Below are 16,696 nucleotides of genomic sequence, written 5' to 3'. Positions count from 1 at the left end.
GCCATCGCTGAGCCCACCCATATCAAAGGCAGGACCTTAGACTGGCTCTCCCATCACAACTGTCCTCTACGTGACATTGAGGTCACTCCTGTTTCATGGTTCGACCGCTACTGCATCAAATTCAATATCGTCACTGCCAAAGGCCCTTCTAAGTCCACCATCCCTCTCCCTGAGGCACTTTCGTGAAGTGCTCAGCATTTTACTATGGAAAATCTTGCCCAACACCTCTTTGTGCCCGCACTACTGCCCCAGTTCTTCAATGACCCGGAGGCACTCGCAAATGCTTTCAAAAGCATCAACACCCAAGCCATTGATACTGTGTCTCCACTTACACTCAAATAAGAAAAAAAAGTGAAGCATTCCAATGCCTGGTTCACCCAGAAGCTCTCACAGCTATGCTCCAAAAAAGGGCTGTGCTTACTACGTGGAATAACAACCCCAACAAGACGAACAAAACTACCTTCAAGGCACTGTCCAAAGACTCCAAAATCACCATCATCATCAAGGCCAAAGCCGTGTCTCTCGACACCTGGATAGCTAATGCTAAATCAGGGACCAAAGAAATCTTCAGCATCTTCAGAGAGCTGGACACCCCTGCCGTCCCGCCCTCCACCCTCCAAAAGCATAAGGCTTGGTGCCACAAAATTCGATGTGCCATGCTCGACAACCTAGACACCTTGCACTCTAAATCTTTGCCAATCAACAGGCACTTAACAATATCATCGCCCCCAAAGTCGCAGTAACTGAGGGGGCTCACAAATGAGGGCAACATTTTTGTATGATTCCCAGCTGCTATAGAGAAGGCTCGACCTCCAATCCGTATCCGCCGGTAGGTGGGGACCACCAGCCTGTCAGCTGCGACAGAGCGCAGTCTGCGGCTGGGACAGTAGCGAGAAACCTTTGCCTGAAGATTTTCAGCACCCTGCTCATGGAGGGAGCTATTAACTATAGACAATGCTTTGAAATTAATAGGCTGGGTCACCGAGAGCCAATGCAGCGCTCGAAGCAGTGGAGATATGTGAGCCCCAAAGGGCGTGCCTGTTGCCACACGTGTAGATACATTTTGCAATTGTTGCAACCGTTGGATCAAGCCCTCGGTTGAGCCAAGTAAAGAGAATTGCAATAATCTAGCCAGGATATCACCATGGCTGCCACCACTTAAGGACGCAGGGGGGCAGGAATCATGGGAAGCACTTTCTTTAGAACTTTAAACTGAAAGTGGCCAGCTTGGCAGACAGCAGTCACTTGCTTGTTTATAGATAGTGATGCAGATAAGATTACACCAAGGTTTTTCACCTACTCACCGGCACAGGGAGAGATACCAAGGCTGAAGGCCAGAAGGAAGACACCCAAAGTGTAGGATCAGGGGGGCAGCCCACCAGCATCACCTCTGTTTTGTCTCTGTTCAATTTGAACCAATTGTGGTTCAACCACTCCCCCATGGCTGCCAGAGCCCCCACCCACCGCAGGCAAGACAACATCTCAGTCTGATCGAGATCTAATCGGAACAGAATCTGAGTGTCGTCGGCATATGGGTAGCATATAACGTCGAAGGAGCTGATCAAACACGCAAGGGCCCAAATATAGATATTAAAAAGAATCAGGGACAGAGAGGAGCCTTGTGGCACTCCACAACTGAGGTGACAAGGAGCAGAAAGAAAAGGAGGCATAGAGAGGGTCTGGTATGATCCACCAGGAAAGAGGAGAACCAGGCCAGTACCTCCCCAGATATTCCCAACTGTGCAAGGCGGGACATCTCTAGCTCACTAGGGTGTTATTGGCACTGGAGTCCACAGCACGCCAGTAAAAACTGTCCCGGGAAGTGATCTTCCACCTGGAGTCACCCAGCACTGCATCACAGATCGCCTGGGAATGTCCCAGTTGCTCCTGGGCGATCTGATGCATTGCGTCCTGTTGCAGCTTTGTTTGGTTGAGCCTCTCTCATGTGAATTTCTCTGTGTGATCCGGCACTGATCCGGGAGACAGATACGGGTGCCTTCTCTCAATGTATCTTTTGGGGGTGGCTGCCACTCCTTTCCTGCAGATTTGTTATGGATTGTGTTAATAAAAATGGCCACTGCCGTGCTTCCCGTTCCAGCAATGATGCTATTTCCGCTGGTGGTAATTCCGCCGGTGGAATTAACACTTCGTGTACAGCAGTAATTGCAATTCCACTGATTATGGTTGGAATTACCTTTGGTGTAGTGCTTTTCAGCAGCAGAATTACTGTTACTGCCAATGTGTGTAGCACACCCTGCCTATTCATGATCACAAAGACATTCCGTACTGCGATTCCTACCGCCAACCTTGTAATGATGCCCAAAGTGCTTTATGAAGGTGAGGCTATTATGCAGACCTCATTTTCATGCAAAATCCGTTTACTTGAGCTTCTTCAATGTTGAGGACATATGGAATCTTTCCCTTATAGATGTGAATCTAGCACACTGATTTTGGTGGAATGTAACATTTTAAAACGAGAGTTCCAAACAAATCCTTTCCAGTGCAGAAATGTAACTGCCCAATCTGAAAAGGGCATATTTGTAACATTTCAGCAAATAAATAAGCCAAATAAATGGTCAACAAGTGCATGTGCTTTGTCGTTTCAGCATGCTTTAGCCATGTTATGACCAAAACACACTAATTTAGCATTTCCTGTCAAGGTCAGAATGATGTGTAGATTTGTTGGTTATGTATCATCACTTAGAGTAGAGTGAATAGACTTGATGTTACTTTTGCAAATTGTTCCATATTCTGGCGTCTCTGTGAATGCAGCACATAATTATTTTGGCTGCATTCACTGATGGTGGTGCAAATAGTTCAATGCTATGTGACAACCAAGTAGGTGTCTATAGCAATTGCTGAGAACATTTATTAAATCATGATATCACACCCACGTCTATGGGCGTATGTGGCTGGTAACTGCCTGCCAACCCAAGCCTGGGTGGCTTGGACAACTTGCAAGTGCCCAATCTTCTGTCAAAACAAGAAAAAAAGATGGCGACCAGTATAATAAATAGACATGTTAGAACATCTGTTTTCTATTTCTATTGCTGCGTTTCCGGTGCAGACATAGATGGAGTGGAGGAGTCAAGCCTGCAGCTAAGTCAGAGATGTGGGACTGGGCGGCTTGGGAGGCTTGGGATAACGTGGTGGTGGGTGGGTAGGTTCAGTGGAGTTGGGAATGGGACTGAGGGCAGAAGCACCAAAATAAGATGGAGCCATTTGGGGCGTGGACTGAAACTGGCAGTTTTTGCCTCTTGTTCCAGCCAGCTAATTGGCTCAGTGCCCTTATCTGGGTGTGAACGTCTGGTAAGGAGGCCTATCAGCACCCCCTTTAGCATAAGGTGGGGTTAACCACTAGGCATGGGCCTTTCGTCCTTGCTATGGAGTGGAGGACAGAATCCTGCAGCAAAAAGCAGAGTCAAAACCCCCCACAAAGTTAGGCCTATGTGGATGCAATCCTTTATACAGACCTTTTCAGTAACTGCTCTAACACTATAAAAAGCAGAACATTTGTACTGATTTCTCCCACGCTCTTGGAAAAGGAAACACATAGAAGAAATACATGTGATATGCAAAGAATAAGCCTTTTAGAGCCAATGAAACATGACACATTACTACTCACCATTGTTTTATCTCGTTATGTTTGTAACATGATATACAATGACTGCTTGGCATTGCATATAGCTATGACTAGTTTACTAGTTTTTCACTTATGAGACATTTTCATTCATACTCCTTTCGTATTCAGCAAAATAGTTTGCACGTTTTTACAATGCTATTTCTGTATGTTAATTGACCACAATTAATCAGTCGAATCTGTACACTAAAAAGGCAAAAATTCTTTGTGACAGAGGGCCACCCGTCATGCTGCGTGCACAAATAAACTATGTTGGCACTGCTTAAGTCCTGGCAATTTTGCCATTGATGCAATCACCTGATGTATTTCCGATTAATTTAAATGGGATATATTGGAATGTAAAGGCAGGAGATTACCCTATCATAGTATAAGTCCAGCATGACCTGGTTTTGAGTTGCATTGCATTGCTGGCACACACAGGGGCATTGCAAGGGGGCTGGAGAGGGTGGGGGCTATTTATTTTATTGGACATTTGTATGGCACCTATACACAAGTGTTTCCAGGTGCCATAAGACAAAATGGGGAAGGTGGACACAGGAATCTAAAAGTAGAACAACAAAAACTGTTATGTTGACCTTGTGACAATCCTACTGTGCAAGTATATGACAAAGGTGGTAAGTGCATGAGGGAGGGGGGAAGAGGGAGAGGTTCAGGAGTGGGGAATCCCCACAGGTTGGGGCATGCAAGTGCTGTTTGGGCAAAGGTGGCAGCTGCAAGGGGAAGAGGGGGGGAGCGAAGATGAGTGTTGTGGACAGGGAGGACCAAGTTGGGCCAGTCTGGGAAAGGGAGCCAGAGGGCAAGTGCTGGCAAAGGATGCTGGGGGGACTGGTAGGGGGTGGTCTGGCCCCTGTATGATTTTAAAGGTACCCGGTCCCAGTCACAGCGGCAGATGGAGAGTTTGCAAGGGAGGGGGAGAGGGAAGGAAAAGGAGACAAGGAAGGTATTGAGAAGTTTCCAGAACTTAAGAAGATCCAGCTCAAGTCTGGTGGGGGTGCTGTTCCAGAGAGAGGAGTTCACGGCATAAATGTACCTCCACTCTCTACTTGTAAAAAGGTTTGACTTACAGAGAGTTGGATCAAGAAGACCGGAGGATTCTGGCTGGGAGGTATTTAGGGAAGGAAAGCTGGAGGTAAAGAGGTCCTAGGCCCCAGACTACCTTGTGGATTATGCAAAGGGTATTGAATTTGATCCTTGTGGTCACTGGGAGACAGTGGAGAGATTTTAGGCCTGGAGAAATGTGGTCGCTGGGTTTGAGGCCAAGGATAAGTCTTGTAGTCCCACTCTGGATTAGTTGAAGAGGCAAAGGGAGGAAAGAGGCAGGTTGAGGAAGAAGCTGTTGGAGTAGTCTAGCCCAGAGAGAACTATGACTCTGGAGATGTTGAGCTTTTTCGGGGAAGGTCAATAAAGGTAGAATACCCATGTGGAGATCAACTGTAAATTGGACTTATTTGCATTGTCCATGATGTGTGGCGAGAAAGAGAGAGAGGAGTCAAAGATTATTCCAAGGTGTTTTTCCTCACAAATGGGTGAGGGGAGAGGACCCAAGGAGTTTGGCCTGAGAGTGGGAGGAAGCAAGGAGCAGGCGTACCAATGAGAAGCATCTCTGTCTTACTGGCATTAAGCCAGAAATCATTGGCAGAGCACCATGCCTGAATAGCAGGCATCAGGTATGAGGGAGGAGGAGGTGGAGATATTGGAAGGCAGCTTGAAAGAGAGTTGTGTGTCGTCTGCATAACAGTGGAAATGAGGGGAGAAAGTTGAGATCAGGTGGACCAGAGGAGCCAGGTATATGTTGAAGTGCAATGGCGATAGGATAGAGCCCTGAGGGGCGCTGCAGGTAGAGGGTGGGGTGGAGGAGAGAAAATGACCCATTTGCACTTGGGAAGGTCTGTTTGAAAGGAAGGAGGTCAGCCACGCCAGTGGCCCATCTTTGATGCCTAGGGTATCATGGAGACAGTTTATGAGGATGGAGTGGTTGATTGTGTTAAAAGCAGAAGAAAGATTGAGGAGGATCAGAACAGAGGGAGCGTTAGAGGCCAGGTTAGAGAGTAGGACTTCACAGGTGTTCAGGAGACCAATTTCCTTGCCTCTCGCTGTCCTGAAACTGGACTGGTAGTCATGGAGGCAGGCAGCTATTTCGGTGTTTAGGGTCAGTTGGGGGAAGACCAGCTTCTCCATGAGTTTTCCCAAAAAAGGGATGACAGAGATAGGGTGGTAGTTAGCTGGGCAAGAAGGGTCCGCAGACAGTTTTTTTTTTTTAGGAGACGGTGCACAAGACAGTTCTTAAGGGGTTGAGGGAAGGAGCCAGTGGCAAATGAGTGGTTGCAGAGGTCATCCAAGGCTAGAATGGGAGAGGCAATGTTGTCTTTGATGATTCTGGAGGAGCAGGGGCGCACCTGTTTAGAGGAGTTTTTCATAGAGCGGACAAGTCTAGAGATCTCATTTGGTGCAATGGGAGAAAAATAGGAAAGTATGGGGGTTAGGGGGGCCAAGGCAGGTGAGAGAAGGGGTCGGGTGGGGGGGAACAGATGACAGAGAGGACAGAATGTTCAGAGTTTTGAAAGTGGATGGCCAGTGCAGAGAAGAGGGCCTGTGCAGGAGGAGGGGAGGAGGAGACTGCAGTAGGATTTGCAAGTTCCTTGCAGATTTTAAAGATTTCAGTCGTGCTGTTGGTGGCTCCAGAGATGTGGGCCCTTTTCTTGGAGCGGGTGGAGAGACTGTATTGCCTTTGGAGTAAGCAGCAGGTCAGTTTGTCAGAAGATGAGCTAGATGCCTGTCACTTCTTGCTCTGCAGCTTTGCACTTGTGTTTCAAAGCAGCTTAATAAGAGTCATACCAAAAGTTGCATTTGGATATAGGCTTCAGGAAGATCCTCATGATGTGGGCAAGGATGTTCAGGGTGTTAGAGATAGGTAGATGGAGGTTAGCTAGAACAGAGTCCGAAGGAGAGTCTAAATAAGGGGGCAGAGGAGGGGTGAAGGAAGAGGCAAAGGCAGCTGCAGCGACTGACAGACACTTCACAGGTTGAATGATGGAGAAGGAGATTGGGTGTGCGAGTTGAGTTGTCAAGGGACATGGGAGGTCAAGGTGGGAAGAGAGGAGAGAGTGGTCAGACCAGTAGAGAGGAGTAGTGAGAGTTTTGGAGAGAAGGTTATATGTTGAGATGAGAGCATCCAAGTTGAGTACAGCAGAGTAGGCTGGGCAAGAGGGAATGATAGTGAAGCAAAGAGTGTTGCAGAGGTCATGTAAGAGAACAGTAGCCACATCCAAAGAGACGAGATAGATGTTGAAGTCCCTAAGGAAGATACTTTTGGGGGAGGAGGCAAGAAAAGAGGAAGACAGGTCGGCCCATTCTGAGACAAAGAGGGAGAACGGTCCTGGGAGTGAATAGATGGTGGAAAGAGTAAGAGAGAAGGTAGGTGAGACAGTCTGCAGACAAGGCTTTCAAAGGATGGTAGGTTTGAGTGAGGATGATGGAGGCAGGAACCCACTCAGAGATGATAATTGCCACTCCACCACCAAGCCGGGAAGGCCTGGGATTGGACAGGATCTTGGAGCTCTCAGGGAGCCCTCAGGGAGAAGAGTGTCAAAAGCGGTGATGTAGCTGGCCTTGAACCACGTCTCAGTGAGAGCAAGGATGTCAAGGTCAAGGTCTTCAAGGAGGACACATGGTGCAAAGGAATGTTTGATAGCAGAGTCAGAATTGAGGGTAGCCATTGAAGCTGGTTGACCACTTTAAAAGCTTTGTGAGGGGGGCACAGGGCTGGGGGGCCACCACTGGGGGGTAGAGGGAGGATGAGGGAAGTATAGGTGGAAAGAGAGGGGGAAGAAGGAAGATGCCTGTCAAGAAGGAGTAGGTTGTGCTGAGAGAGCTGAGCTATGATAGGGCCAATATGATAGACATTAATGGTCCATTTGGAAGATGCAAAGTGCACGAAGAGCACCAATGGAGAGAAAAATAAGACATAATTTCCATCCGTGTTCACTGACATTGCATTGCAATGTTAATCAGGAGAACTAATTAGTTACAAGGGTTTCATTTAATAAGGGGAGTTAGTTAATCTGGGTTATTTGTATCAATGCAACCTTACACAGATGGAGATTCCCATACTTTAAATGTGCACCATGCACTTTGAATCTACTTTCTTTTTGCAAACATTCTGCTTTGCTATTGAAGGCCTAATTCACTGTTATAATGACTTAATGTGGCATTACACCTGCTCTACATAATTTACCATCTCCTTTCTGCATTTACAATAACCCCACTCAAAGTGCTGTCCTGTAATCCCACTTAACGGGCTGCTTTTATTGAAATCGCTGTCATCTGCACTCAATTTGTTGGTTGATTTTAACATTACCACCATAGATTCATACAGGCATTTGGTTATTGTGGTAAAATGGTGGTATATTTTATTGTGGTAATGCATTGGTGTCTTACCTATCTAGAGTGGTAATGCTCCCCTCAGAATATACCCTTATGCCTGTGTTTCATCCCTGGAACTCCCAAAGTAAAAGTTACCAGACTTATTACACTTATATTTGACAGTGCCACTGTTTCCTCTCAGCAACTTATCTACGATGCTGAGTAGCTCTCTCATAAAAATGTTTTCATTATGTGTGAGTCATCAGATACACATTCATCACACACTTTTAAACTTACTTACCATGAAAACCAAACTCGACTTCAGGGTTTACCACGTGTAGTAAAATTAATTACTACCTGCAGTAATCTGGGGCTCTTCCCCGTAACCTCCCAATCTCTGTGCCAGTGAGTTCATTTATGCACAGAAAATTCAACACAAACTGTTTAAGTTTTAGATTTTTTTTTATATACACTGTTATTGGGATCTATTCAGGAAACATGACATGCGGTATAAACTTGGGTACAAAAGAGAACATCCAAATTATTACATGGCACAGTTGCATTCATTAATAGACACCCTCGGTTTTTATCTCACCAAAGACCTTGTACTCCAATACACTTGGTAGCATACACAGTTTGATAAAGAAAAGGGAAGAAAAAAAAAATAACAGCAAAACAAACCCTTTTTCTGAATTTTCAAAGCTGTGTTCATTTCACATCAAGGAACATTACACATGAAAGAAACCTGCCGGTCCTGATTAACTATCAAAATGCATAACTCCAGGTATACACCTCACTTATGACTGATTTATATTCACATTTGAAGTTGGCGAGATTCCTGCGGTGCTATCTCTGGAACAGCCCTCCTTCCTGGGCCTGTCACTGATAAGAGATATATTGCGACTTCAGCACACCCGGGCAGCCAACAAGGAGAATACAACTTGGCTGCCAGGATCTCTGCTTCCCCAGTCTGCTGGCCTCAAACTCAGCCTGTCCTTATGACAGGAAGTTTCTGAACCTCTGCAAGGCACGTCTGACCCACACCCCTTGTCTCTCTTTTAAAGGCTTCCCCTGTCACTCAAAAGGACCTGCCTCTCTTCCTGACATGCCCACATCATCCAAGCTACTCAGTCATTTTCCCAACGCCTACTAAACTTTAAATGTATCATCTCACTTTCTGCTTCCTGCGAAAACAATGGCCTTTTAGTAGTGCATATTTCATATTCTGCAGCTCACCACACAAACGACTGTTATTCTGATCTGCCTGCACGTTTTAATTCCATTGCAGAAAAGCATGCCAAAACAATTTCTATTGTATTCCATCTGAACCAATTTTGCACTTCATGTTAAGGGTAGGAATTCAGTTTGTTAAATACGAGGTTAGGTTAGTAGGTTAATGTACATTAGTTATTGAATTTGGTGCAAACACAGTCAAATGGAACATCTTTCTGAAATGAACTAACTTTAACACGTGTTCACTGCAATGATGTGTAAATGCATTTCAGTCAGGTGCATGCGCTGGCCATTTCTGATGGTTGCATTTCCTACATGAGCCCCTTGCCACCATTTATTCAAAAACTCCTGCACTTTACTGCCCTCACCTATCCTACAGGTCCCTACAAGGATCCAATGAACGCCACGACATTAAATGGGTCAGGGAAAGCCAGGACAGAGCCCCAGCAGTCATACAAAACTGCTTTTGAGTGAGGACTGTGCAGGGGCTCCCCTCTAACTCCCCTAGTGAGTTCTTCAAAATATAATGTTATGCACAGTCTACCATTGCTACCATCATCTGTCTGATATGTGAAGGACACTTAGGTTTTCCATTCCATTTCAGTTTTGGGACCATGATGAAATGTATCTGAAGGAAGTGTGCTATTTTCACACTCTCAATGACTGCATTATACAGCTATTGATTGCAAGGGGTGGGCTACTGGGTACCCCTTCCCCTTTTCTTTCGTTCCTTTGGCTGATTTGCAGCCAGCAGTAGTCACATCAAGGTCTTACCTGGGTGATGGGAGGCATTAGTATAGAGTAAAATTCCCACATGCTGTCATATGGTGCTAATCACAATCACAGCAATGAGGACCCTGCTTTGTTTGCTAAAGGCCACATTGAATATGATTGTATTTTGCTTCAATAAAATAACAAAGGATCATCACAGTTAACGCCTTTTATACCTCTATGTGTTTAACAGGAATTAAGTGTGAGGAGCTCGCGCTCTTTTTTGCTCCAAGCTAAACCTCTGCACTGTGCATCTTGCTAACACACCTTCCAAGGCCTCTAATAAACAAAATAAGTTACATTGTACAGAGTTATAAAGTAGACTAATTGGCTGAAACTGAAAACCACAAGTTAATTTCGGTAACTGTAAATTGTGTGGTTTGTGGGAATGCACACCTACCACTATTTCGGCCATGCCAAACACATAGGCAATGCTCCTTGCAGGAGCCATTTACCTCTGATTTATCACCCCACTTAAAGCACTTTCAGCACCGCTGCAGAACATATAGCTGATGCCTAACTTCTTAAAACATGCCAATTTGATAGAGACTACGATCTGCTGCAATTCTGCATTGTCAAGCAGTCAATTTGCACTTGTACAATTAGCTGGGAACCCCCCCCACCAGTTAGTGTGCATTGTGAATGCATTTTTTGTGCTGCTGGTGTTATTGTCTCAGACCACAGGAGACACCTCAATGCATGCAGTTGAGGGAGCTTACTTTGCATGAAAATGGATTAGCATTTTAGTGCTAATACTCCAACGGGAGGAAACACCAGGCCCATCACTTGGAATACAGCACAACATATTCCTAGGATAATGAAGGTGTACGTGCTAACCAGCTAGAGGTATACAGAGGGAATGGGGAAAGGTAGGGGGCACTTTGACACCGAGAGTACTGGCTGAAACATTTCAAAAGACAACTTTTAGATGTTCATTCATCAATTTATTTGGCGTCGCCATCCCATGGAGCAACTCTCTATGTTCTAGTACCACACTTCCAAATTGAAAGTTGTATATCTATTAATGCGGCTCTTCCATTGGAACCACCCTTTGAGTCCAAGGAATGTGCTCTAGATATGGAGGCTCTGTCTCAATTCATTCGTCTCTACTAACCGGCAGAGCCATATTCCGAATCACAATGCTATGCTTCCAAATTGTAGATTATACCTTCATGTATTTGGCTGTAACAATCCGCGGAGCCAATTTTTGAGTCCTAGTACCTTGGTCCCAGTCTGGAGGTTCTGCCCAATTTATTTGATTTTATCCACCAGCCAGCTTAACCGCTGACCCAGTCTTAGTACTGCACTGACAAGCTACACATCTGACCTCAATGTATTTGTCCCTAGCAACTAGCAGAGTCATTCTCTGTTCAATACCACCAAGCTCAGATATTGGAGGTGTTTTCTCAATGTATTTGGCTCTACGAACCAGCAGACCAAATGTCTGTGTGTTTGGACTGTGCTCACAAACTGGAGGTTCTGCCTCAATTTATTTGGCTCTAGCAACCGATGGAGCCATTCTATGAGTCCCAGCACCACACTCACAAACTGGATGTCTTTTCTCAATGTATTTGGCTCCACAAACCTGTGGAGCAACACGTGACATTTTCTGCACATCATCCCTGTTTTTAATACCATTTTGCCTATTCACCTATAGAAATGTAGAATCGCATAAGACCTTGTGCTTCTCCAAGGTAATCACCATTAACTCGTAATCTGGCTAACACGGATTGATAGAGAACAGGCAATGCACACAGTTTGTGCCTGCATTCCTCATTACTCTGTCTCACGTACTCTGTCAAATGGATACACATCCTGAATTCTACAATGACCAAGAGGGGAATGTGCTGATTGTTGTGGAAAATTGGCCCTGCTTGTCGATGTTGCCACTGGGTTAGGCTCTGCTGGAACAGACATGGGGGGTCATGAGTATGGTCTGGCCAGTCCAGAATCAGGTGGGAGGAGAGTCACTTGCTAAAGTGTGAATGGCAGCTGCTACAGTTTCGTCTTGCACTCCCCTGTGGGCACCATTACTACTACAGTAAGGTGCTGCAATAGCTGTGTCTGTGGTATGGTATGTCCATTCCTTAAACACATAATTGGGCAACATCCTAATGTGCTTGCATGTAAGGGAGGTGCGCAAAACACTCCTACTTGTAGTAAACTGTTCAACTGTCTTCTGGCATGTTGCATTTTACAAAGCGTGCCTCCCCTCTACAGTCACACTCCCCAGCAAGCTAAAGTAGCCGAACACCCATGTCCAAATGGGTTGTACTATTGGTATTCCTGCTTAACTTTGCACAGAAACCATTTTACAAATTTACGTTGTCTACTATCACTCGACCAGAAATGTAATTTGTCATGCATATACGTCTTCATGCATTTACTTTTAATTCAGTTTCACATTGTGAAATCATGGTTAGCTTAAGGTTAGGGTCGGGCCAATCGGTGGCAGGGGGGAAGAATATGGGGTCGAAAAGAATGGGGTTGCATGGTGATTCCCCCTGTAATGATAAAGGGAATACTAAGAGAATTGAAAGAAACATAGCAAGGAGGATGCAGGCAAGGTAAAGACATGCATCTGTGGGTTGGGATTCTTTATAGCATGACAATGAAATATTTGAGAAAGCATGAGCCAACCAATGCCTCTGCATAGACAAACAAAGAGTCTGTGGCCCCAGTTACATCCTCCTTAACTAGCTGCTGGTGGACCTTCTGGCTCCTCCACATGGCACACTCTGGTCTCTATTCTCAAGACAGTGGAAAACCACAGTTGGGGATTGGTAAACCTCTTACTCCGTGGAGTGAAGTCTAATATCTACAAAAAGAAGTTTAAGGTTATTTCTTAAAAAAGGGAAGAAAGTGCCACCACTTACATGGGTATCCTGTCTCACAGATAAATTTTTAGGCAAAAATAGATATAAATTTTATTAGTCGTACAAAATTCATTTTAAAAATAGAAAATTCATCATAAAAAATGATCATATCACATGGAACAAACAATCAATTCTAAAACCACACAAATAATTCAGCTTCAATCGGTTCTAGTCTCAAATTTGATCTTTTGGTCAACCCGTATGACCCAATCACACTGAGTCCCCTCGCCTCGAAATCAACTTTTGGCTAATTCAGTTCTTAGTTTCCCAAAAACCCTTCCCTTTTTTAAGAAATAACCTTAAACTTCTTTTTGTAGATATTACACTCTGGTCTCCTGCAGGACCACCATCACTACCTTCTTTTCTCCGCGTTGCCCTTCATTCTTCACCCCTCTTCATCTACCTGTCATTGCTACCCCTGGACTACTACAACCCTCCCACCAACTCCAAAACCAAGTAACTCACCCATACTCTACAGATTCTCTTCAAGTGGCCTAGGGTCTACCACAACCTTTGCCAGATCGGTAGCCAGATCCTCCTCCACATGATCTGCATGCCGATCTTTCCCACCCTCTCTCCTCCTTGATCACTGTCTTCCCTGCCCCAAATATTGTATACACCACCTCGCTGCAACTGGATGACTACCTCGAACTCTGACATGGATGCTAAGGAGTGCTGCAGTTCCTCATCCTCTCCCCTGAGTGCTACCTCCAGATAAAAAATAAACGTGTTGCCAAAGCGCCCAATGTGCAAAACACAAATGCGCTCAAGTGACCTATTGCGCCTAAGGTGTCAATATGTGAAACACAAAACAAGTGACAAAAACAAAGTAAGTGATGAAAAATGGAAAAGATTTGAGAGCACATAACATACAGAATCAGACAAAAGGGGATACAACAGAGATCAATAAATACCAAAAACACCACTAACAACCAAACCATTAAAAACAACCCTGAACTCACTTACATTTACCAAAATCACTCCAAAACCACCAATGAGTGTGTCTGATGTAACCTCTTTTAATCTGAAAGCTAAACAGAACCACAATGGATGCAGTACGCTAGCTCTGTCTATTCGATATGCTGGCTATGGGTGTCTGATTGGTGCTGGTGAAACTCCCTTCTTGATATGTCAGCCTTGCAATTGGACAGTGGGCTTGAACCCCACCTTGAGATCCAAAGCAGAGTTGATGCTTGGGAAATCTCACACGAACCCCACAGTGCATGTCGAACCAACGCAGAGAAGCTTGAATTTCTTGAGGGAACATTTTCCGAAGTTATATAACCTCATATTGGGTGACCAAACTCAAACAACAACACTGTGCTTTTTACACGGCATTTTAGTCAAAAGCACTTTACAGTAAAGTTTTTTTTTTTTCTAAAATAGTATCACCCTAATAGAATGAATCCTGAATGTATCTTGAATTAAGCATGGCTCTGTCTGACCTCCATGGATTCAAACCTGCAAAAAAGTGCTCAAACATCTGAATGATCATACCAAGTGATGACAACTTGACCTTAGCTCTATGCCTATGTGTTGAATTTCTTCGAGAAGAAGCAGCGTGCAGACACAATACATGCAGCCGGAATATACAAATGCATTGCTTTGCTTTGAACGAGCGCTTCTGCAATGAGGATATAGATGTGGCGGCCTTTGATGTATGCTCTAGGTAGTAATCTCACACAACATGAAATGCTTACTCCATGTCCTGAAGCAGTCTGCTGATAAATAGACTCAGACAGAATATTAGATTCATTAATAGCTGTAAGCCATAAACTTTGAAGCTGTCTCTCACCATACCGTACATTGCTCTCTCCAGGAATCTGAATTGCCTAACAGTGCCGCTGCTCCAACATATCTTATCGGACAGGGACATATAGGATATTTTGGGAAATTAACCATCAAAGTAAAACACTTCTCTTGGTCTATTTCAGGACATATACAATGATATTCTATAGGTGTACATATAGAGCATGCTAACAGAGATGTAATAAATATGTGCACCCACTATTGGACAATGTGGTCACTGGGCTACCCACAGGGCAGTCTCAGTGGCTACAATGGGTGCTTTGGTGGGGCTTGGGTCATGGCTGAAGGTCATCCTTCAGACAGTGGCCCTCATTACGACCCTGGCGGAGAGGGTTTTACGCCGGCGTAGTGCATGGCGTACCTCTCCGCCTGACTACGACTTCCCGTAGCGCCATGGTGATTTTTACACCTGCTTTTTGCAGGCGGAGAAATCCATGGCGCTACGGGACTTGTTAATTACGCCACCGTAATCTACGGTGGCGTAATTAACGCCTTCCCCACTCCCATTATACCCTATGGGGCAAAAATGGGAATGGGGAAGGGTAAATGGGGATTGGGGACTTACCGCTCCGCCAAGGTCGGCATGGGGCGGTGAGTCCGCCAACCACCATGGCGGAGTTGGCAGCTTAGTGCCATGGACCATGGTGCAAATTGCACCATGGTCCTCCGCCAGGGTCGTAATGAGGGCCAGTGTCCCCAGTGGTCACTGGTGGACTGGCCTATAAGGAACTATGAAGATTTCCCGATAGGCCTCTGCACCCCGGGCCTCTTTTGTGTGCTAGTTCCACATTTTCCCATAGGAAAAGGGTTGGGCTTGCTGAAAATGTGCAATATGGAGCCACTTTGAAAAATATGTCCAGGCCTCTTTTGATTACCAGACCACCCCTGCCAGTGGTCCACGGACCCACTATGGGAGTAAGGTTGGCACTAGGCCTAGGTACGAGGCAGGCCTGGTGGCTCCTTTGTGTGCCTTGGCAGGGCATGGGGCATGTCTGCAGGAGTCCACTGGAGCCATTACAGTTTTGATGACAGATTATATTACAAGGATACCATGTGAAACAACAATTCAGAGTAAAAGATAAGTATGCTCTAGAGCTCTCGATTCCAGTGATACAATCTATGACACAATAAGTGGCACCATGCATAATGTCATCTGCGGATGAATGCATGTTTATTGTTGTACAGTGTGAGGTTACATTTGCTTCTAATGGGCAACAACGCCATCGACAATCCTTGCCATAAAGGGAGAGCCGCTGCCCTGACACCGACATCTTTAAAGAGGGGGACATGTCCATAAAGATAAATGGCTGCTTTGACCTGGCGCTATTGCAAAGTTAAACACATGCTGCACGGGAAATAGTACAAAAGCTGAGAACGCCCAAGTCATATTTTAGTAATAACTGAGCAATTTTCCAGTAATGTTTCAGCCTCTGCATGTAATAAATTGTGATGTGGGACAGAAACCAGCCAGGACCTGGTTTCAGTGGCAGATTTACAGTAGACGCACGTGGTTCAGTGCAATGGGGTGTTACTGGCAGGAGGGGGCACGATGCACACCTTGAGATAGAATGGCTTGATTTTGTGATATACGACATTTATGTACCGATAGTTTGGATCAAAAATGATTAAACATGTAGGTCGTCTTCATGCAAATGTGCTGCTTGTTGGAGTTTTTACACACTCAGCAACCTGAACTAATCGATCAAGAGATACAGGGGCAGATTCTCAAAACGTGTATTGGCGCAAGTCATAAAATGGCCTCACGCACCCCTTGACACGTGCCAATAAAACCCGGGCCCTAAAGGCAACATACTTGAGTGTGCACACCATGGCTGCACACATTCAAATACCTCCTTTCCTCCCCTTTGCACATTTGCACAAGTAAGCGGGCATTACTGCACATTTTAAAGCACATCCCAAATGCACAAACGGAAGGCATATTAAAATGCATACAAAACTGAGGCATCCTCCAGCACCTGAGCAGGCGCAAGGGCATGCCTTTTGT

The sequence above is a fragment of the Ambystoma mexicanum genome, chromosome 14, assembly GCF_040938575.1.
Source record: "Ambystoma mexicanum isolate Mex_15411 chromosome 14, UKY_AmexF1_1, whole genome shotgun sequence".
NCBI lineage: Eukaryota > Metazoa > Chordata > Amphibia > Caudata > Ambystomatidae > Ambystoma > Ambystoma mexicanum.
Note: the sequence above shows the minus strand (reverse complement) of the source record.